This window comes from Pithys albifrons, chromosome 6 (genome assembly GCF_047495875.1).
Source record: "Pithys albifrons albifrons isolate INPA30051 chromosome 6, PitAlb_v1, whole genome shotgun sequence".
In the NCBI taxonomy this organism is placed as follows: domain Eukaryota; kingdom Metazoa; phylum Chordata; class Aves; order Passeriformes; family Thamnophilidae; genus Pithys; species Pithys albifrons.
Window position 1 is genome coordinate 46013189 of NC_092463.1, and position 20629 is coordinate 46033817.

General features: G+C 39.1%; 1 protein-coding gene across 2 annotated transcripts in view; it reads right to left on the bottom strand.

Annotated features, from left to right (window-relative positions):
* The window catches only part of EHF (ETS homologous factor), a 33715-nt gene extending 30206 nt beyond the window's left edge, over positions 1-3509 (bottom strand). The window contains exon 1 of one of the 2 annotated variants that reach the window (XM_071558685.1): positions 3316-3509. The gene's annotated coding sequence lies outside the window, so the exon portion shown is untranslated. Of the gene's footprint in view, positions 1-2684; positions 2781-3315 lie in introns of those variants that run through there. The other variant, XM_071558686.1, reaches the window with a different exon arrangement.
* Positions 3510-20629: the final 17120 nt, after the last annotated feature.

Consider the following 20629-nt stretch of genomic DNA (forward strand, 5'->3'; position numbering starts at 1 on the left):
CTCAACTCGGGAAGAAACTGATGAGAACGAGAGCACTAAAAGACCACAGAAAAATCCTATAAAGAATGAGCACATTGCCCTCAAAATAAGAAGGGGTCATTCGTTTCTATCTGTATTTGGTCTCAGCACACTGACCAATTTTTAAGTCAGACAGGTCCATCCTGTAGCACCCACTTTCCAACCTGTCTCTCCGTACAGTAGGTTATAGCTCCGATTCACAGAGATGGTATTCATAGTATTGCAGTAAGAGCTCACACACTTGTGTGGCGATTGAATCTGAACAAGTAAATAGCAATAAATAGCTGTGACTGTACACTCCACAGAAAAGATCCAGGCTATATTGCATTTAGTGATAAGTTTTCTTCGTTTGGTCCTGAGACTAAGCTAGAGATATTTATAAAGTGCGTGTAAGGGGTGAACAAGGAAGGAAAAGTAAGTGCTGATTCTGGAAAGGTGTCATGGCTCATGGGCAGTTCTCTGAGTTCACTGAGTCAATAAAATCTTTAATCCTCTTCTGTGAGAATTGTACATAAATACACACTTCTTCAGCAGGTGTAGAATTCCATCCTTAAAGGGGTTTTGGGTGCGAATTGCTGTGGGACAGGCAACAGGCTGGCATGTCAGTCCTGTCTGAATACAGATGCATCTACAGAAATACTTTTTTCCTCTCTAATCTCTCTTCATCTATGTCTCGGGATGATTTTTTCTTTTTGGTTTGATCTGTCTCCATTGTAATTTGCTACCTTGCACCTCCCAGACAGAACAAGTACGGATGTTAACAATAAAATTCACCAGGAATGAAAAAAACCTAAGGAAGTTCAGTGGGAACCAAACAAACTTCTTTGTCCAACTTTCCTATTTTCTGTTTCCACCACTGCTGAAAACCCACAACACTCTGAATAATATGAAATTACTATGGCAATACCACAGCATATTCTCTCAGGTGACAAAAGGGTAATAATAACCCATGTTAAACAGACCACATTCTATTACCTGATCTTACCACAACTGGGGTAACATATGGTGTCACTCTATACATTGTTGTGAAGGGCAACAGAATTTGTTTGCCGGGGCAAACAAAGCATTATTCTGATCAGATACGAGAGCCCTTAGTACTATGACTTGGGGAAAATATACTTTTTTACCATCTCTTTAACCTTTATAAACAACCTTTGGAGTAGAAAAAAAATAGAAAAACTAAATGCAAGGAAACATTGTCTATGCTAATGATAAGCTCACCTGTGTATGTGGGACCAACACTCAAAGGGGAGAAGAATGTCTGGAGGATGGCGGCTCCAAGAAAGCCTTGGGCATACAGAATAAACCCCTGAACTGGAATTCCCAGTATATTGACTCATAATACTCCTGTTTAGCACTGCTGTTCCTACAGACTCTATTCTGTCCTGACATCCAAATTTTACAGCAGATGTTGAAAAATTACAGGAGAATGTTGAAGTGATTAAAGGATGGAAAAGCTTACAGTGAAACAGGTCCTAGTGGTTTTCACTGTAAGTAACTCCATGAGAGGAAATAGCATTTGGAGCTCAGGCTGTCACAGTCATCGAAGACTAGGCTAAGAAAGGATTTGTCCCCAGCTACCTACACAAGGAAGAAAAATTTGCCACCCAGGAGAACTTCACGTTGACTATGAAAAGACAACAAAATCAGATGGCTGACTGCTAAAGCTAGACCACATCACACTGATAATGAGGTAGAATATTTTTAGAGGAATGACATTTAAATATCAGGACACTTTAAAAAGTTCTGATGAATTTACCATCGTTGGACTTCTGCATGGATTTTTTCAAGATTTCAAGTTTTCTATAAGATAAGCTCTATCTTAAGTCACATAACTATCTCTGAAAAAATCTGGAAAGTTCAATGTTGTTATTGCAACACTCACTTGCTTGTGAAAATCGCAAGGGCCAGGAATTAAATTGTCATTGTGATATTTATAAGTGAAACAACTTAATCCTGTTGTTTTTCTAGTTTTAATTGCAACTGTTTTCTTTAGTTTCTGCATTTGCACTAAATATAAATCTGGTATATTTTCCAGTTCTAGTATTTTCTACAGTGTAAAATAGATGTCAGAAAACTATCTTAAACTGCTAACTGCAAATTTGTTATCAAAACAAAACTTAAAAGTGTGCATTTTTTAATTCACTGAAGTTTCCACAAATTACAGGAAATACTGGTGCAAGGTAGATATGTTTAACACACAATGTCATATGAGATAAGTACAAATAAAATCACTTAATGAAACTTCAAGGCTCATTTCTGTCAGTATGAATTTGTTTAATTATCTAAAGAATAGCAAAGAGGGGAAAGAAAGGATAGTTTGATGTACTTTAGAAGCAAACATGACATATATTTTTAGCTTAAGTAATCCAAAAGCATATTACTGACATAATTCAATAACTTTATAACAATATACACAAGAGTTATGTGCTCAAAATATCTCATGTGTCCTGCAAACATTTATCACTATGTCCATTATACATATTTTACAAAATCAACATATATTTGTAGCAGCTTTTTCTTTTAATTCACTTCTACAATTACTTAAACAACTATGTCTATACCTTAAGGGGCCAGTTCTGGTTCTATTCAAGTAAAATTACCATTGGAACAGAAACAAATTAAACAAGCAAAGACACTGCGGGCCTCACAGTGTATTTACCTACCCAATGCCTGAGCTGGGTTCTGTGTGGTGTTTTAGCTTAGATGGGATTAAGATCAGCAGAACCCCCCTCAACACAGAACTGCCAAGAGATTGCCTTGAGGCTGAAACCAAGCCAAATTATAAATGTACTTTAGGATTTTTTGTTATGAACACACTCGCTGTCAACATCCCCATCCCTAAAAGCAACAAAAACATCACCATTGTAAAGTGTATTAAGCGTGTCCCAGTTCTGCAACACAAGCACTCTCCATAGTATTGAGAAAGTCCACTTTTTTGCTCCTTGTCTTATTCAACAAATTTTTTACAAAACCAGCATATTTAGGACCTGGAATATTGTTAGAGACATTATAATAGAAAAGATCCTCGGGATCTGGCCCCACACAAACATAAGCATAAAAGAAATACTCAAACAGAAGTTACAAGTTCAAACTAGGAAACTGGAAATCATTACTGTAGTATTAAAAAGCCTATTGATCAAATGAGCTTAGCTGCTCCTTCCAAGTGGGAAGGGAGAGCCTCAGTACAGTGGCCATGACTTCAGCAGACAATTCTTTTTTTTTTCCTTTATTTTCACTGGTGTTATTTTAAAGTAATTATATTTAAAAAAAAAAAAAGTACTCCAAACACCTTACCTCATTTAGCTGCAGATTCTGGAGTGGAAATCCTTAACTGAGGCAATGGGAAAACTGTCTACAGAACAGTAGGCTGGATAAGCACAGGTACTAGGTTATGTCAACTAAAGACTCCCAGGAGTGAAGATAAATGGATGTGATACTAATTTTAAAACATTTTGCTGAACACTCAAGCAACCAATAGGGGAATTCCTTAGGTCACTTCCTGTTCGTTTGATTGGAGCTGCAACGACAACAACCAAGCTGAGGTTGAGAGCGTTTGCATAAGGCCAGCTCAGTCCTCAGCACTCAGAGAGAACAGGTCTAACCGGGTTACACGCGTGGCTCCAGAACAAAAGAAAAACCTGGTAATGGATGAGGGATTGATTTCTTTGTAGTTGTTTTTTTAAGACCATCCCTTTTATTTTTTTTTTTTTTGGAGTGGAGGTTATTTCAGGTAGATAGGGAGATCATAATTAGAATGGGGAGAAATGAAAAGTAGGTATGTCCTAAATTAAAATTAGTCTGGAAATAACATTAGGAGACGCATGGTGTGGAGCAACCCTGTGCTGGCAGGGAGGTGGACTGGGTGATCACATATGATGGGCTCAATTCTTTCTTCTATACCTTGAGAATCCTGTAAAATGCTTGTCTCTGCAGAAGGAGGACTTCATTTGTCTTTCAGCTTCTCTGGGTGTTTGAGAGAAAGTAAAAAAACAAAATAAAAAAAATCATCAGTGTGTGTATATGGGACTGAGAATGAAAGCTTAGCTATGCAGGTTGGTAGGGCAGAGAATCAGCAGATGTGTGCTCAGTCCAAAGTTTCCTTGACCATGTGTGAGTTACCCTTCCAGCCTGCAACCATGAACATTAGCAGAAAATGAGGGAAAATGTGAAGCCTCATCTGTTTGTCATTATCTCACTAGTCAGAAAAGGCACCTAACAAAGAAACAGTTAAAAATGCAGTAATGTAAGAAGGTTCAGATGCTTCATTAATAAAACACAAGAAGTGATAAATATTTTTATACAGTGACCATTCAGTGGTCTGTATAAGTGAATTTTCTAGTTTGCTCATTTTTGGTCCCAAGTTTTATAACAAAGCTTCCTCCTGACACATGCTGACAAGTGTTCTCAGTGTTAGATTTATCAAGCACAGGGAATGAATTGTCCTTCAACATCAAGAGATACTATTAATTATTAATCAAGGCTCATTGTCAACATAGGGGAAACATTTCACAAATATTATTTATACTGAACCTGATTTCAAGATAAATAATGGATCTCAGACTCAAGGAATGTCACCTTTGTTCCTATCATACACACTAACACCAATTAAAAACTGAGTTGCTTTTGTTCACCTAGATAAGATGCACCTGTGAACAAATGTTGCTTGGAAAGATTCAGTCATTTTTAACTCACGCTAGAATCAAGTTCCAAGACTTCTTGCATTGATTCTCACCTATCAAAGAAAGTTGTCCTTGAGGAAAAAGGAAGGCTGTAAATGTACATCTTGGAGAGCAGTATTGTCTTATAGTTACAACACCAAAGGGTTAAAGTTGTCACTGCAAACAGGTAGGCACCTGTTTCGAGTTTTGATAAGTAGACCTAGCACCTATAAGATTTCTCTACCATTTATGTCCCTGAGTCTAAGCACTTGCATACCAGTTCGTGTCTTGGTGAGTATTTATACTATAGCTTTCATTATCAAATAAATGCCTTAGCATCATATCAGCAGGTATGATCCAGAGCAGGAGAATAGGAAAAAGCTAGAAAGTAGGCAAAGAACTAGAAAGCAACGAAGAGCACTTCCCTTGCCAGGAAGGATATCTTTAACAAAAACCCATGTGTTACATTGTCCGATTGAGCAAAACATGGGGGATTAAAGTCACTCTGAAATACATCTCATCCATATGCTGCAGGAGAACCGCAGGAGAACCACAAGAGGATGTGACCACTGAATCTCAGCACAGACAGGAACATGAGAATTTTTCTGCTGCTAGAAAGGACATCAGCAAAAGCAGAAGAAAAATGGTTCAGGTATTGTGCTGAGACTGGTATGTCACTTTGTGTGACTGTTAGCCTTTTCTGTTTCAGGTCCTGAGGGCAGAGACAGCTCTGCTTGCTAAGGCACAGGATCCTTCCAGACAGACAAAAAAGCACATTGTAGCAACAGGTCTGGACAAGGCGAAGCTAACTTGGTCGGCACACCAGCATGCATTATTTATTACTGTGCTATTTTCAAAGGCAGGGTGCCACACAGGGTGGTGGCTCCCTAAATTTAATGCCCTACCTCGCCAGCTATGCTGCCCCCATGCTCCCAAGTATGCTTATTGACACTTACATGTGGTTCAGCAGAGAGAAGATTACGGGTGGCTTTCGGAGACAGGTAGACCTTTCCCTCTGCGTGTCCTTCTTCAGCACTGCAGCCACAAAATTAAAATTAATTTGGTCCCCACACAATTCTAGGTGGCAGAGAAAGCATTAAAAACTTTACAACTCGGAACTAGAAGGCCACATTCACAGTGTGGCAGAAGTGTCAGTGCAGATTCCCAGAATTAATTTAATTATAGCCATCAAGCATCAAGGAAATTACATAAATCTGTCTAGATTCTTAAATTGGCGTCTGTTGCTATAATGTCTGACACTTGACGAAAACAAAGACCAAATGTATGGTAATTTCTACTTTTTCATTAATATTATTCTCTGCTTCATTTGTTAAATTCCAGTAGAATATCAAAAGGTGAGTTTAAGAAGCTGATATGTAGGTTAGAGATCTCAAGTACTTTGAGAATTCAGGGTATGATATTCCTCCCTTCTGAGTAGAGGGGTGGGATTGTCTCTCTTGACCTGTTGGCAGTGCTCTTCCTAGTACAATCCAGGATACCATTGACCTTCTTGGCCCCCAGGGCACACTGCTGGTTCATGGGCAGCTTGTTGTCCACCAGGACTTCCAGGTCCTTCTCTGCAGAGCTGCTTTCCAGCAGGTCAGTCCACAGTCTGTACTCGTGCCTGGGATTATTCATGCCCAGGTGCAGGACCCTACATTTGTCTTTGTTGAATTTCAGACAGTTCTTCTCTGCCCATCTCTCCAGCCTGTCAAGGTCCTCCTGAAGGGCTGCACAGCCCTCTGGGGTATCGGCCACTCCTCCCAGCTTTGAGTCATCAGTGAACTTGCTGAAGAGGCATCTGTCCCTTCATCCAAGTCATAGATGAATAAAATAAACAATACTGGTCCCAGTACTGACCTCTGGGGGATGCTGTTAATGACAGGGCCTCCAACTAGACCCTGTGCTACTGATCACGACCCTCTGGGACCCATGGTACAGCCAGTTCTCAATCCACCTCATTGTCCACTCATCCAGCCTGCACTTCCTGAGTTGGCCTATGAGAACATCATGAGAGATGGTGTTGAAAGCCTTGCTGAAGTCCAGGCAGACAACATCCACTGCTTTCCCCTCAAATGATTGTCCCCATAATGGATTCCATGTTGAAGAGCTGTACTCCCTGCAGCTTTCTTCTACAGGGAGTGTTCTCCGTTTCCTGGATTCACAGGACTTTTCTAACAGCAAAAAAGGCTATTGCTGTGCATTCATCAAAAAGCAAATTTTCAGTGAGTTTCCCATATGGTCTAGCAGCTACTCTCACTACAACTGGCAGAGGTCTGTAGAGGTAAACTCAAGGTTTTATTCATGGGCTTAACCCGCAGGACATCCAATGCTGAAACACCTACCTTTGAACATCACTTATTCAAAACCTAGAAACTGTACACAAGAAACAGAACATTATTAACATGAATATTGTGACAGGTTAGAAGGTACAGTACTTAAGACACGGAGAAGAGGGTACTCATTCAAAGAGAAGCTAGCCAATACTATGCATACAGGGAGTGGCCCTGAGCTGTATTTGCTGCACATGAATCAAACTTGAGCTGAAAACTTCTATTCATTTCCTCATGAGTTTTCTTATGGTGTTCATCCTCATGGTATTTAAGGTATTATAGTAGCACATGTATTTATAATGTAAATAAACATTTAATATACATACATTAGTGTATTACATTATATTAATGCATTAGCACTAATATTACAGTATTAACACAAAAACATTTATTGATCTTTATGCTTCCCTAGTAGAGTGAGAAGATAATAATATATTGTCCCTATTTTAATGGGGAATCCTAAAAAGATCAAGACAAAAGTATTTATTATTAATTCAAGGTATCCATTCTGAGATGCCTAAGCACCATGTATTTAGAGCGCTTAGTATTCTATAGTTATGTAAAGCACCCAAAGCACAGCTACCATTCATTCACATTTCAGATCTTAGCACTTAGCAGGTCTGTACATCAGACTCCATTTCTCCCAGAGAAGAATAGGAAAACAGTTTATTTTTTTAAAATATGAGTAAATGGTGACATCAGTCTAGGAAACAACATAAGTATTTTTTCTGCATTTTTCCAAACATATACAAGCTCAAGAAAAAGTCCATTATAGTTCTGCTGATCACCGTCTGAATAACTTAAAAGTAAAGATAGTAGTGATGAGAAGCTTGACAATGGTCACCAAGAGAATATGAACTTTGGAGACAATTCTATGAAGATCCAATTTTTAAATGAATACAGATATGAATGCTAATATTTCTTCAGCTTCTTCACACACATCCCAGTAGTCAAACAGACCCTGTATTTCTGTAAACTGGATAAACTAATCTGATAAACTGAAACTAATTGAGTAACATAGCCCTTTGGTTCTGCATGCTCTCCTCAGGAAAACGAGATATCCTGAAAATCCAGATATTCCTCAAAAGGTGTACTGGACAACCTGATGAACAAGGGGACAGTAGCAAATCCCTTCAAATTCCTTTCCCAGAAAGCCAACCAAAAAGTAGGGAAGCAGCAGTTCTCCTATTCCTGGAGAGGAGCCCTCCATCTTGACCCTTTGGTCTCCTTTCCACACATCTCAGCTCAAGAGCTGGATTGCTTTCTCGAAAATATTGCAGTGGTTTCTCTCATTGCAGTCTAAAGGCAAAGGCAAAATCCATCTGTTAATTTCAGGACTTGCAGGAAAAAAATTATTTAAAAATCTTTTCAAGGATCACTGCAAAACTCTCTGTACTCTGAGAGAAGGATTTATGGGGAAAAAGAAACATAGACATCTGCACCAAGAAATTGAGTGGGGATAATTATAAATAACATGTTCAGTTTTCCATGGAAAACATAAGGGTAACAAATGGCTAAAATGAACTGGCAGGGCAAACATGAATTGCTTACACAAACACTGAAAGAAATGCAAATCCTAGAGACAATACAGGCTTATAATTAATTATTTATTTGTTTTAATCTCCTCGGTGAAACCAACTCAGTGTAATAGTGTTGCATAAACTGTTGGGAATAAACTTGTCTGGGTAATGGGGACAGAAAGATTAATAATAGCAAATAATATCTGTGGCAAATAGAAAGATACATAGCAATGAGAAGACCATTAAATCCAATGCAGCATCAGTTATGTTTTGCTTCTGATTTGAATGAAAAATGCTAAAAAAATTATAAGAAATCAACACTACTAGTGAGTAAGAAACTATTTATAAGGCTATTTTTTGTCTATATGAACTGGCAGTTCCATGGATTTCTGGCTATCTAATAGCATTTTTAATATAGTTGTGTATATTGCCTTTTAGGGACTCCATAAAATTTAATTATTATGAGGCTATACTGACTGTGCAATGATCTTTTAAAGGAAAAGCTTCACAACTATGCAATAGTGGATGTTAAACCACAAACAGGGGGAAAATGACCTAAAGGGTCTTTTCTGTGTGTCTTGGTTTGAATCTCTTAACAAACACTTTGATGTTGTCAGAACCAAAGGAAAATCATGAGAACATAAAGGCAAACACAAAGTAATGTACAAAGATCAAAAAAAGGAGAAGAGATATGGTAAGATAAAATTTTAGTCGGGTTCAAATACCTTTTCTGTTACATTCATAAACCAGAACATGATAAAACCACAGGGGCCAGGAGAGGCACAGCCATTCCTGAGTGCTCCTACTCCCAAGGTATTGTGAGTATAGAAATAGGTTTGTCCTAGGACCACAGAGACAGGAACCGGAGCACAGTTATAGAACTTAGAAGAGGTCTTGTGTCATATGGATACCTCATCATTGTACTACAATCATGAGAAAAGGGGGGATAGGCACTGTAAATTGTCTGGGCAAGAGCTCAAATTCATTCCTGAACTTAGGTCCTTACTAGTGCCTGTATATTGCTATTACATTTGATATACAGAATTTATCAAACATTTTGGGACACTACAAATGGGTAAATGGCTCCCATCTGCCAAATGCTCATTCTTATTATGCGCTGTGTCTTATCAAATTAAACTTTCCCCAGTTTACAGGTGTTGTGTTCCCTAAGAGCTTTCTGTGGTCTTTGTAAATCTAAGTGGTTTGAACATTCCCTACCTTGAAAGCTGTTCAGAGAAGAGGATTTGGATTGAAATAATCTCCAGAAGAGACCTACAAGAAACATGCATAGTTTCTGTTATGTGCTGGGAAAGCAGGAAATTAAAAAGTATGGACAACAGGATGCTAAAAGAAGAGATCAAGGAGACAATAAAATGGGAATGAAAAGGGTTGGCAGTGCCAGTTATGCAAAAAAATGGAAATTGCTCACACTGTAACTGGCTGCTTTCCAGGCAGTCACCCCTGCAATCCTTACAGCATGGGAAAATGATATAGAGACGAGGAGTCAAGGGCAACCTTGGACACAAATACCATGTCCAGATTTAGATCAAAAGCAGTTTAAGAACAGGATGGCACAACATATGTCCTAACTGAGAATGCAGAGACAGACAAATTGAGGTGCAAAGCAACTGACTGAGAGATTATGGATGTGATTAGTTATGAGAAATCTATGGTAGCAGTGCTACTGCCCTGAATTGCTCAAGTAGGAATACACCCAACAGAGGACTAGCGCAGCATAAATATGTGGGTGACCAAGATCATCAGTGTGAGCTATTCGGCCTCCATGACTTTGAAGAGTAGTAGAATTCTGTATGAGTGCATTTTCATGCATGTCTGTGTACATGTTGGTGAGTATTGCAGCACTGAATGACTAAGGAGGGGATGAACTGAGAAACTTTTTATGCATAGGTCGGTCTCAGTGCATACATGTGAGCCCAGTGCATTCAAAAGACTTTATTCATGTATTTTGGAAAGGTTGTTAAGGAAGACTCCAAGATTTCAGCTTTTACAGTCAAGGAATGGAGACATCTGCCATAAGGAAAAGTTGGAATAGCTTCACAGAAATGGGGGGGAGGGGGGGGGAAGGGGGGAAGGGGGGTGTCTAAGAACTGCGCAGGTACAAAGGACAATAAAAATCCAACCCTCCATGGTTCGAGTTAGCCTTAGGAATCATACCAGAACTGATCTTTTGAGGGCATCTCAAAGCAAGCAGCTACCTGTAAGATAGCATGAAGTGTGAACAATTCATAGGCTAACTTCCAATCTTTGTGATTATGAGAGGATTTCCTTTGCCAACATCTGAGTAGGGGAGCGAGGGTTAACCCTTGAACATAGCGATAACAGGCAAATCTTTCCAAACCAGTTTATCCCTGCTCCAGTAACTACACAATGTTCAGTGCCTGTGAGATGCAAATATCAAGTTTATGATTAACTGTGTTAAAATTCCATGGAACTGCAAGTACTTTTATTTGTTTGTATAATGAAATTGAAACAATGCACCCTTTCCTTACTATACTTTCACTTTACTAGCAGTTAAAGCAAATCTTTCAGTACATAAATGTGCCATATACTTTCGTGTCCCAGGAGTTTTCTTCCCATTACCTAGTTGGACATACCTGTACACTATCTCCCAGGGAATATGCATACTCCATGCATGCATGACCAGGGGAAATATTGTTCTATGGGAGATGGGGGATAGCCTAAACAAATATTTAACACTGACCACAAAGAAAGTCAGCTGGTTCTACTACAGAACTTGCACACTGGAGCAGAGACTTTTACTAAGCAGAACACAAATAAGACAGTGGCCTGGGTTATTCCTCTGGGTTCTGTCACAGTCTTTCAGCAATTTATGTCTCGAGGTGTCTCTAGTCTGTGATGCTAATGAAGCTACTCTTCATGAAACACATAAAACTATAAAGATGAATATATTCCTGTTTGTGAGACATTCCAAGTTTCAGTGGATATGTCTAGATATGAGGACTCTCCAGAGTTAACTAGGGATCCCATAAATGAAGGCTTTGGATATACCAGATTATTGTACTAACACTTACAATGTTAATTAAACTTGAGGAGAGCAGAAGTTCAGTCTTTATCCTTAGAGTTCTGCCGCATTAATCTTTGAGAGGGGCTGTCCCATCTGATAGTAGCAATATTATCCAGATACCTTTTACTCTGTAGAGATTTCATTTCACTAATCCTTGCATCTGGCACATTTTCTCTGATTAAATTATATGCACATCACTTCGGCCAGGACAAGGGACAATTTAATTCATCTCTGTGGCTGTTTGCATAGAGGAGCTGCGTCTGCCTCTTACAAACCAGGTTACTAAGTCATGGAAAGGGAGTATATGAACATCACGGGCACTGCAGTGAGGCAGACTGGCATGAAGCTGGCACCTCACCACCCCTGTACAGGGTTACTGTGCAACAGTGCATTAGTCAGAATTAATTACTTGATTTATTTATAAAGAAAAACCTTCTCTCAAATTTCTCCCATGTGCTTTCTTAAATGGCTCTTAGGAGCTGGCATGGTCCATCCGTGGGAGGAAAGAATGAGAAGAATTGTAGTGAATTTACTAGGATTTACTCTGTGGCTTGCAAACTGGACTCAGTGACCCGCAGCAACACAGCCCGGAATTTCAAGGGAGTGAGTCTCTCCTTGAACCGCTCCCTACACAGCAAAAGCCTTTTAGCTGAAGTTGTGATCTTCAGGAAACTTCACCACTGGTCTCATGCCCTTTAGGAAATCTTGCTGTTACATGCAGACATTAACAGGCAGTAATGCCTGTTGCAACCACCCTAGTAGTGGGAATTGGCCCCCGAAATAGTGAAGTGAACCACTGATTAAGCAGACAGGTGGCTTTACCATCCACATCCACACACATATGCACATTGAAGAGGTGTATCTCAAGGGCATGCCCAAAAGAAACTTCTACGGAGCTGCCAAATCTGGAGGAAAGGCTGGACATAGCCTTTAAGTCAATTTCTGTGCTTGGAGATTGCACCATTGCTACCAAAATGAGTTGGATATTCTGTCATTACTGCCAATTACACAATTTAGTTACAGGTCTTCATGATCTAGTCTAAATTGTGACAGGCATGATATGTGTAGATCTGAGTATTCTTGTCTATGGACAGAAAGTACACAGAATTATGTTCTTGGATCAGAACACATATACACAGGAAAGTGTGATATGACCAAAACTTGCAAAAGAGAAAAGGAAGGGGGGGGGGGGGGGGGGGGGAAGGGAAAAGCAAGGGAATGGAGGAGTTTCAACTTATGGACCATATAGAAAATGGTTAAATCACTTTCTGTATTTCTTTCCTCTACCATACACTTGGATTTATTTATTTGATTGTTATGTTTATAAATTACCTCCAGTGGTCCTTTCAGACCTTAACCTTTCTGTGATTTCATAGGACACTTCAGGCTAGAAGCGACCTCATCAGGTGTCTAGTTTAACCTCCTGTTAGAACCTCAGTCAGGTAAGTGATCAGACCAGGTTGCTATAGGCTTTAGGGATTTTTTGTCCCTCCAAATAAGTTCCTTGATCAATCAGGTGAATTCTGTGAATTGAAATTATTATAACTGCCATTGTAACTAGTCTATCATCTAGGCTGGTTTTAAGTGTTCCTCAGAATGGTACTTGTACCTCTTTCTTTACAAGACTATTCAGTGGTATATCACATTCTGGTAAGAAGTTTATCCTAGTCATCTGGCTCAGTGTTACCATGCTCATGTTCAGCCATATACTGCAGTTATAATCTACTATCCCATTCCTCTCACCTTATCACTTCAACTTCTAAACTGTACATCATATCTCTTTCCACATCTCCAATAATGCTGTGTGTAGAGGCAGTGAGGCATCATGAAATCCACTGTCCATAAGGGTACAAGTTAAAAGAAAGCAGCCACCTGCTTGTGTATGATTGTGTATAGTAAAAAAATAACAGAATTATATTCTCCTGAAAATGAAGGCTAATTATATGTGTGTCCAACACATTCTTAAATATTATCTTCAGCATTTTTCTCCACATAGCATAGTTGCATAAAACAAACTCCATTCCAGCACCAGGTCTAATTCCTGGAAAATCAATGGTAGTCAAGGCAAGTGAGCCATGATTTGTTCTCCCATGGATTCATCACTCATTGAAGGATACAATGAGAAAGAAATTATATTAGAACTTGCAGAAACATCAGCAGTCATATTAACACTGTAACATATGTGTTTACTGTGAGTTTCTAATGACATAATTCTTCAATAAATGTGGGGGGGTTATAGCAATAACAAACACAGGATGTATGTCTTAGTATCCCAGCATAAAATATTATCATGTACAAATTCTAAGTCAGCAACTTAATCTTCCTATGCACTGTCATTGCATTGTTATTATTAAAATAATGAAAAAGATAAGATAACAAGGGAAGAGAGACTAGCAATGATCTACTAAGCACTATTTGGTAACTATTATAATGATTTGAGATGAAAGGTGAAAGCCACAATCTGTGTATAAAATGAAGACCACATTTTAGAATCACTATCCAGAACAGATTTCCTTCATTTAGAGTTGAGAATGATTACTATATATATTTAATTTTGACAGAAATTTGTCTGAATAGAAGTGGCTATTTGCAATATTTGAAAGTAAATGAAGGCTACAAACTATACCATGTTCTTGTGTATAGAGGCCAGAGCTGATAAGAAGCTTTAAACTGATACCGAGTTTTTCTAGTGGAAAATATTTGCTGTTCATTTCTGACAGAGCGTACTCCAATAGCCAGGCAAGCAGATTCAAGAATTCACCTTTGCTGGATTTTTTAAATGCCCTGTTAACCTCGACTCTCATTCAGTCATGGATTTCCCAACCTGATGGACTGGGAACAGAGGGAGAAACTCTAAGAGTACAGTAATGTTCTGGTGATACTCAGTTCAGCCCTGTGGCTGCTGAACTCTTAAGTGCTGCATTTACCTATTTAAAATCTGCTTCTTTTAACTAATATCCAATGGTGTCACTGCAAATAGCTACATCACCTGGCATTTTTCAAATTGTTTCAGTTGCAAATTTTATAGACAGATGAGTCCCTTGGGGAGAGCTATGGAAATAACAAATCTCTTGTACGAAAGAACAATGACTCAGGTGACTCACTCCCTGCATAGAGGATGGAAAATGAAAGGGTAAGCCCTTGAATAAGAACTGACTGAGACCTGAGTGAGACCTGTTACTGGGATAGTTAGCTAAAGTCTTTTCATTTATACATTAATGAACCAGAAGATCAAAGACTTTGGCTAGGCCTATTACCATGACTGCAACATTGCCTTGCTATGCAATAATGAACTCATTATTAGCTGCTTTCATAAATTACATGTGGTAGACTATTTTATTTTTAATACTGTATATAAAGCACAAAAACAACGACAATGTTATTTTAGAAAATTTTAATTGCTAAGCATACACTTTCATGTAATAAGCACATTCTTACTTTCAGCTGTTTGCTGCTACCAATTCTGTCCTTCCAATGGAAATCTCCTGACAGGTGGCAAACCTTCTCTTATTTTGTGGCAGAAAGGGTAAATAAGTGACCAAATGACCAAAGTGGACTTGAAGTATGTTGAATCACTTAAGAAAAATCTGAAAAATCTACCTCATGGGTAGGAAAAACAGATTAACATGCTAAGATTACGTAAGATTGAGAAAAACAAATATTCTAGCACTCAACCTCACACCACCTTTTTTGTGCCATTGTGTTTCTGCAATTTATCATATTAGGGACAGATATGACTGGATCCATCATTGCAGAGTTGATGTGTAGCTTGAATGACTGTGTATTTAGGGCTGTGGAGTTGATTTTAAGAAATCTGGAGTGTATTTCCCTTTCTACTGTAGACTTTCTGCAACACTATCTGCAAGTTACATATTTATCTTTCAGGTCCAGATCTGTAAAACATTGCATCATTTTACACAGCTGCTGGGAGAATAAATGTATAAATGTTCACAATCTATAGTCAAGAAAAGCTTACAAATACAAATCCGACTGACACTTTCAGATAAAACTGCAGCAGTTCATGAAGGAAGTTGTTGATTGTTACTGTTGGCAGTAAGACATGATACGAAGAAAAGCCTTGTCACAAATGGACAAGTTATTATGTGGACATGTTAGTATATGCTCTCTTTTAAAATGGCATAAGAAAGAAAGGTATTTTATCTGTTGGCAAAATTTCTGATGCAAAAAAGGTATATTCACATTTATTTATGACCCATTCAGAAGATCTGACACTGCTGAGAAGTTTAAGCTTAGGCATTAAGCCATCCAGTTGCTACAGCAACACAAAGCAATTATTCACTGCTCTGTGAAATGGGGTAAACCTGACACATTGATTGCCATCCACCCCACACACACACCCTCCTGCCACCTAAATTTTTTTACTTAATGATTTACCTTCATGGTGGTATCCAGATGATTCACAACTCAGATGAAAATTAGGGTGACTAAAATCCCAACATCGAACAGTTTATTCAAAAACTCTTTTTGCCTGGAAATTTTTCCATGTGCTTCTTTAATTTGAATTGCTCTGCAAACTCTTGTCAACCCCCACAGTTCTCACCAAGTATTCACCAAACCTTTTGTTTCCAGCGTGACTATTCATAATGTCTTATTCATCCTGTGACCTCAGTAGTATGTTATGGTTGTTTTTCTCCCTAACTGAATGACTTGAGAACCCACAAAGAACTAAGAAGTCTACAGGAACATTTCCACTGTAAATACTTGTACATGTCAGAGCATGTCATTGCAGAAGTGCGTGCAGCTAGATGGATGTTTATGGCTTGTCTCTATTTCACAAACACTATAGTAAACCAAATGGCAAGCCAAATGCAAGGACCAGCAAGTACAGTCCCAGGTTGTTATTAAAATATACATTCCCAAACTTCAAAGTTCCCTTGAGAAAGACATGGAGAAACTCATCATTGCTTCACTAATATGCAGGATCTATACAGTACAGTTTTGTTGGCTCTTCTTATGTCCTAGAGAGAAAAAGGGATGTGGCTGAGAGACTTTTGACTAGATGCATTTCCCCAGGAAATGGTTGCAGCTGCTGAAAAGGGTGCATCAGCCATAGAAGCTACAATGTCGCGGTGGGTGCCAAGGGGGACTGTCATTGCCAGTGCTAGTGCTGCAAAGTGCCTCATCCTCTGTCTCTGAAAATCTTTCAAGGGGATTTTAGTGGTGAACGAGACTTTGGTCTAGACACTGAACTCTTGTTCATAAACAGAGTTTACTATAATGTCTATGAAAAAACAAAACAAAAGAGCGAGAAAAGAGCCTCCTGACACCCAACACCCAAATCTAAAAGCAGAGGGCAAACTCAGAACACATGCCATCAGCTTCAAGGACACCAGACAGTGCAGCCCAGCAATCGATAGCACAGCTCCAAGCCAGGAACAGTGCCCATCTGAGCTGCTTTCTGCAAAGCCCAATCTTCTTTTGTCACTTCAGTTCTGATGAGCTCACAGCAGTTCCTCAGTAACCCTTGGGAGGCAGAGTCCTCTCCTTCAGCTTCACCCTACTCCTGCTTCACCCCACTCCAGCACTAGCTTTTGTAGCCTGCTAGGATGTTAGATTAACCTACCACTCTCTTTGTCAGTGCAAGACTATCTTCATTATATTTTGTGAGTCTATGAAGCATCAAAAGCAGTTTCCCCTCATAACTTTAAGCCCATTATCTATGACTAATGCTACTGCTAAACATCAGGAGTCCAAATTGCTCCAGCCCAGCAATGGGGCTATGCTTCCACTGTCTTCAGTTGCCTGGTTTAGGGAGGAGGCAGGATATCTAGACCTGTCCCAAATCTTAATATTACCTTTTCTTCTGCCTGCCCATGCCTGAGATTGGTAATGAGAAAGATATTCATTCCTTTGGTCTCAATACAAAGCTTGCTGTCACTTTGAGTGCTAGCTTATTTCTCTCCACCTGTAATTAAAGTGTCTAGGGAAGGGCAGCACAGTCTTAAACTGCATACCTGCCTTGAGATAAAAACACTTTTTGTTGGATTAACTCTTCTGCACGCACACTGTACAGTTGGCATTTCTGTATCTCAAACATTTATTTCCTGCAGCCCTACTGTCCCATCAGAACTGTGACTCTTTCTAAATCAATGTTCACACTGACCAATCAATAGTCAACTTATCCTCGGAAAAAAATCATTCCCCAAGATAAGTGAATCAAGCAGCTCTAAGTGGAAAGTAGGAATACATTTAGCCACAAATACTACAAATTTTATTTCACTTGGGTAGTGGATCAGATGAGAGCTTCAATTCTAATAATTTTCCTTTTCTTGTAAATACATCCTACTATTAGGGTACCTGGAGAGTGAAGAGAAGAACACTCCTATGAATTGTTTCTAAAATGAGGGCAAAGTTCTAGGTAGAAAAAGACCAAACTAAAAAAGAATTTTTCAATTCATACTAACAAATAGATCTTGACCCATAATATGTACCGTTGATAATCCTTGAAATATTTGGCACAAACACATGAATGGCTCTACCACTATAATCACAATCGTGGGAATATATTTTTGCCCCTTTTTGCTTTAAGAGAGGATCTGTCCATGAAGGTGATAGCATATAGGCATTTGAACAACCAGGACATACAGACCTCACAACAGATCACATGACCAAATACATCACTCAAACATCAAGGAAAATTAGGCTCAGGATGAGTCTCAACGTCTGTGCAATTGGTCACCATTCCTCCAAATGGAGGGTTTGTGAAGAAGCTATTTCTAGGACTCAGCTTCTTGACAGTGAGTAAAGTGTAATATTTTTTGCTACTGAAATTAAATATCCACAGTTGCATATAAATAGGGCAAACAGGTCATGAAAAATCAGATAAGTTTAAAAACAAACTGAAAAGGAAATTAAAATGATTCACATTTAAAAATATTTTTCTTCCACTAAAAGGTTGGGGAAAAAGGAAAGAAGTAGGAAGAAACTTTAGTTCACGCTCCTAACAAACATCCTATCTGTTTTTAAGATGGCTCTTCATCTGTAGATGGAAGGACATATGTGAATGAGCAACCTTCAACAGGAGAGGATAGGACTGAACAGTTACAATTCTTAGGACTCTGGTCTCAGCAGGGTGAGGATTCTGATGGCTGAAGGACTGCAACTGGCCCTGTAGTGTCCTCTAGGTATCCAGTGACTGGAGCCTTGTAAGGACTCAGTAACATTATTTGTGGTTCAGTGTCTCTGCTATTCGGCACGGTACCACTTCATACATCTAAAATGACAGAGAAAAAGTCATGGGACATTGTGTTATCTTTTTTATACTTTTCAGAGCTTTTAGAAGAGATAAAGTTACCTTAAAACATCTTTTACTGCTGTCTTCCTGGTACTAGACAAAGTGGAAGTTACAAGAACTCTTTGGTGACCTGCCCTGGGTGACCCAAAGTGCCTTGGTTCTGGCTGATGCAAGATCAACCCACAGCAGGGAACGAACAACCCAGTGTCCAGGTAAGTGCAGCAAGTACTGTGGAATACATGGGATGTAGACACTGTAAAATCAGTATTGTTTCCTGCTTGACTCAGCCTTTGTTTTTAATTTGGTATGTCATCCACTTGTTTACACTGATACAGACCTAGTCTGGAGAAACCAATACTTGATTTCCAAAGAGCTAACACATTCTATCACAGGTCATAATCCCATGCTTGATGGATACATCATGGCCTCTAACAGTCACGCTGGTGTGTGCAATTTTCTTGGTTTGCTTGTCTCAGACAGTGCCATAAAGGTGAATATGTATGGTTGTAGCAAAGCATTGGGCTGTACTGACACATTGCTATTGGACTCAGCTGCAATATCACAGTTTCATAACGCATAAGGTTTTGAAGAACCAAACAGACCTAAAACATCCTGTAAAGCAGCCATGCACAAACAAGGTCAGACCTGCGAAAGCAGAGCTGACCAGAGACAGTGACCCAGAGCAATGCATTTAGGTACACAGTGTGGGCAGAGACAGACAAAGAGATACAGAGGGCTGGGCATAGAGTTACAGCTCTATATTTAATTGATAGGAAAAACAACCCCAGGATAAGGGAAGGAGCACCATCTGGTGGAAAACAGGTAAAAATTAAAAGCAGTGATTCTCCTAACTTTTCTTTACGATCACCTGGCAAAGAACAAATTAGTTGCTATTGCCTTTAACTGACTTTTGCACACCTCTAGGAACTCCTGAATTACTCTTCACAGAAGATCAGATCTGTCTTACTTGATGTATGTAATCTGTGTAGCTCAATGCATAAAATAAAAATGTGAGTCTGGGGAAACTTGAAGTTTTAGGATGGTTTTGATTTAAATTCTTGAACAGAATCAGATCCAGGTATGACACACTTTACAAAAGAACTTGCTTCACTTTTAAAAATCTAAATTACCTAGATTCAGCCTGTTGCAATTCTGTACTAGCCCATACACATTCAGTGTTTCCCTGGGAAAAAAACAAAAAAGCATCCTTGGGACTCTGTCTTTATACATTTTTTTAGAAGTTCCCCGTCTTCATTTGTTAAAGCGCTGAATTTCTTGAAAAGAGGGAAGTCAGAGAGAACAGAACTAGAAGAAATGAGACCAAGAAATCTTGGTTGCCTGCAAATTTGGATCTTCTGGCACAGTTGCCAAATCCCATGTGGGATTTCTGTAGCAGCAGTGATAACTATAGATAAGGGTTGTCTATATTCTCTCATGTCTAATAGGTATTGCAACACTAGATGTTCTCTTTCAGTGACGGACCTGAAGGCTTTCCTCTTTTTCCTCATTTGACCATTTCCATTGAACCTGTGGTACCCTTGGGACTCTTAGTCATGAGTCAGATACAGCTAAAACTAGTCAATAGCTGAAAAATATCCAAGGAGACAGTCAGGAAAGATGCACATGAACTTACATGTGCAAACTTTCTTAGGAAACAAGACCGAAAAGAGAAGAAGCCAAATGTGAGCCATTAGCTCATCTGGTTGTTTTGCAATGAATGGATCTCAGTCAAGTGATTGCAGAGTATTTCTGCAAGAGTATTCAACAACAGCAGCAGAAAGATGCCAAGCACCTGA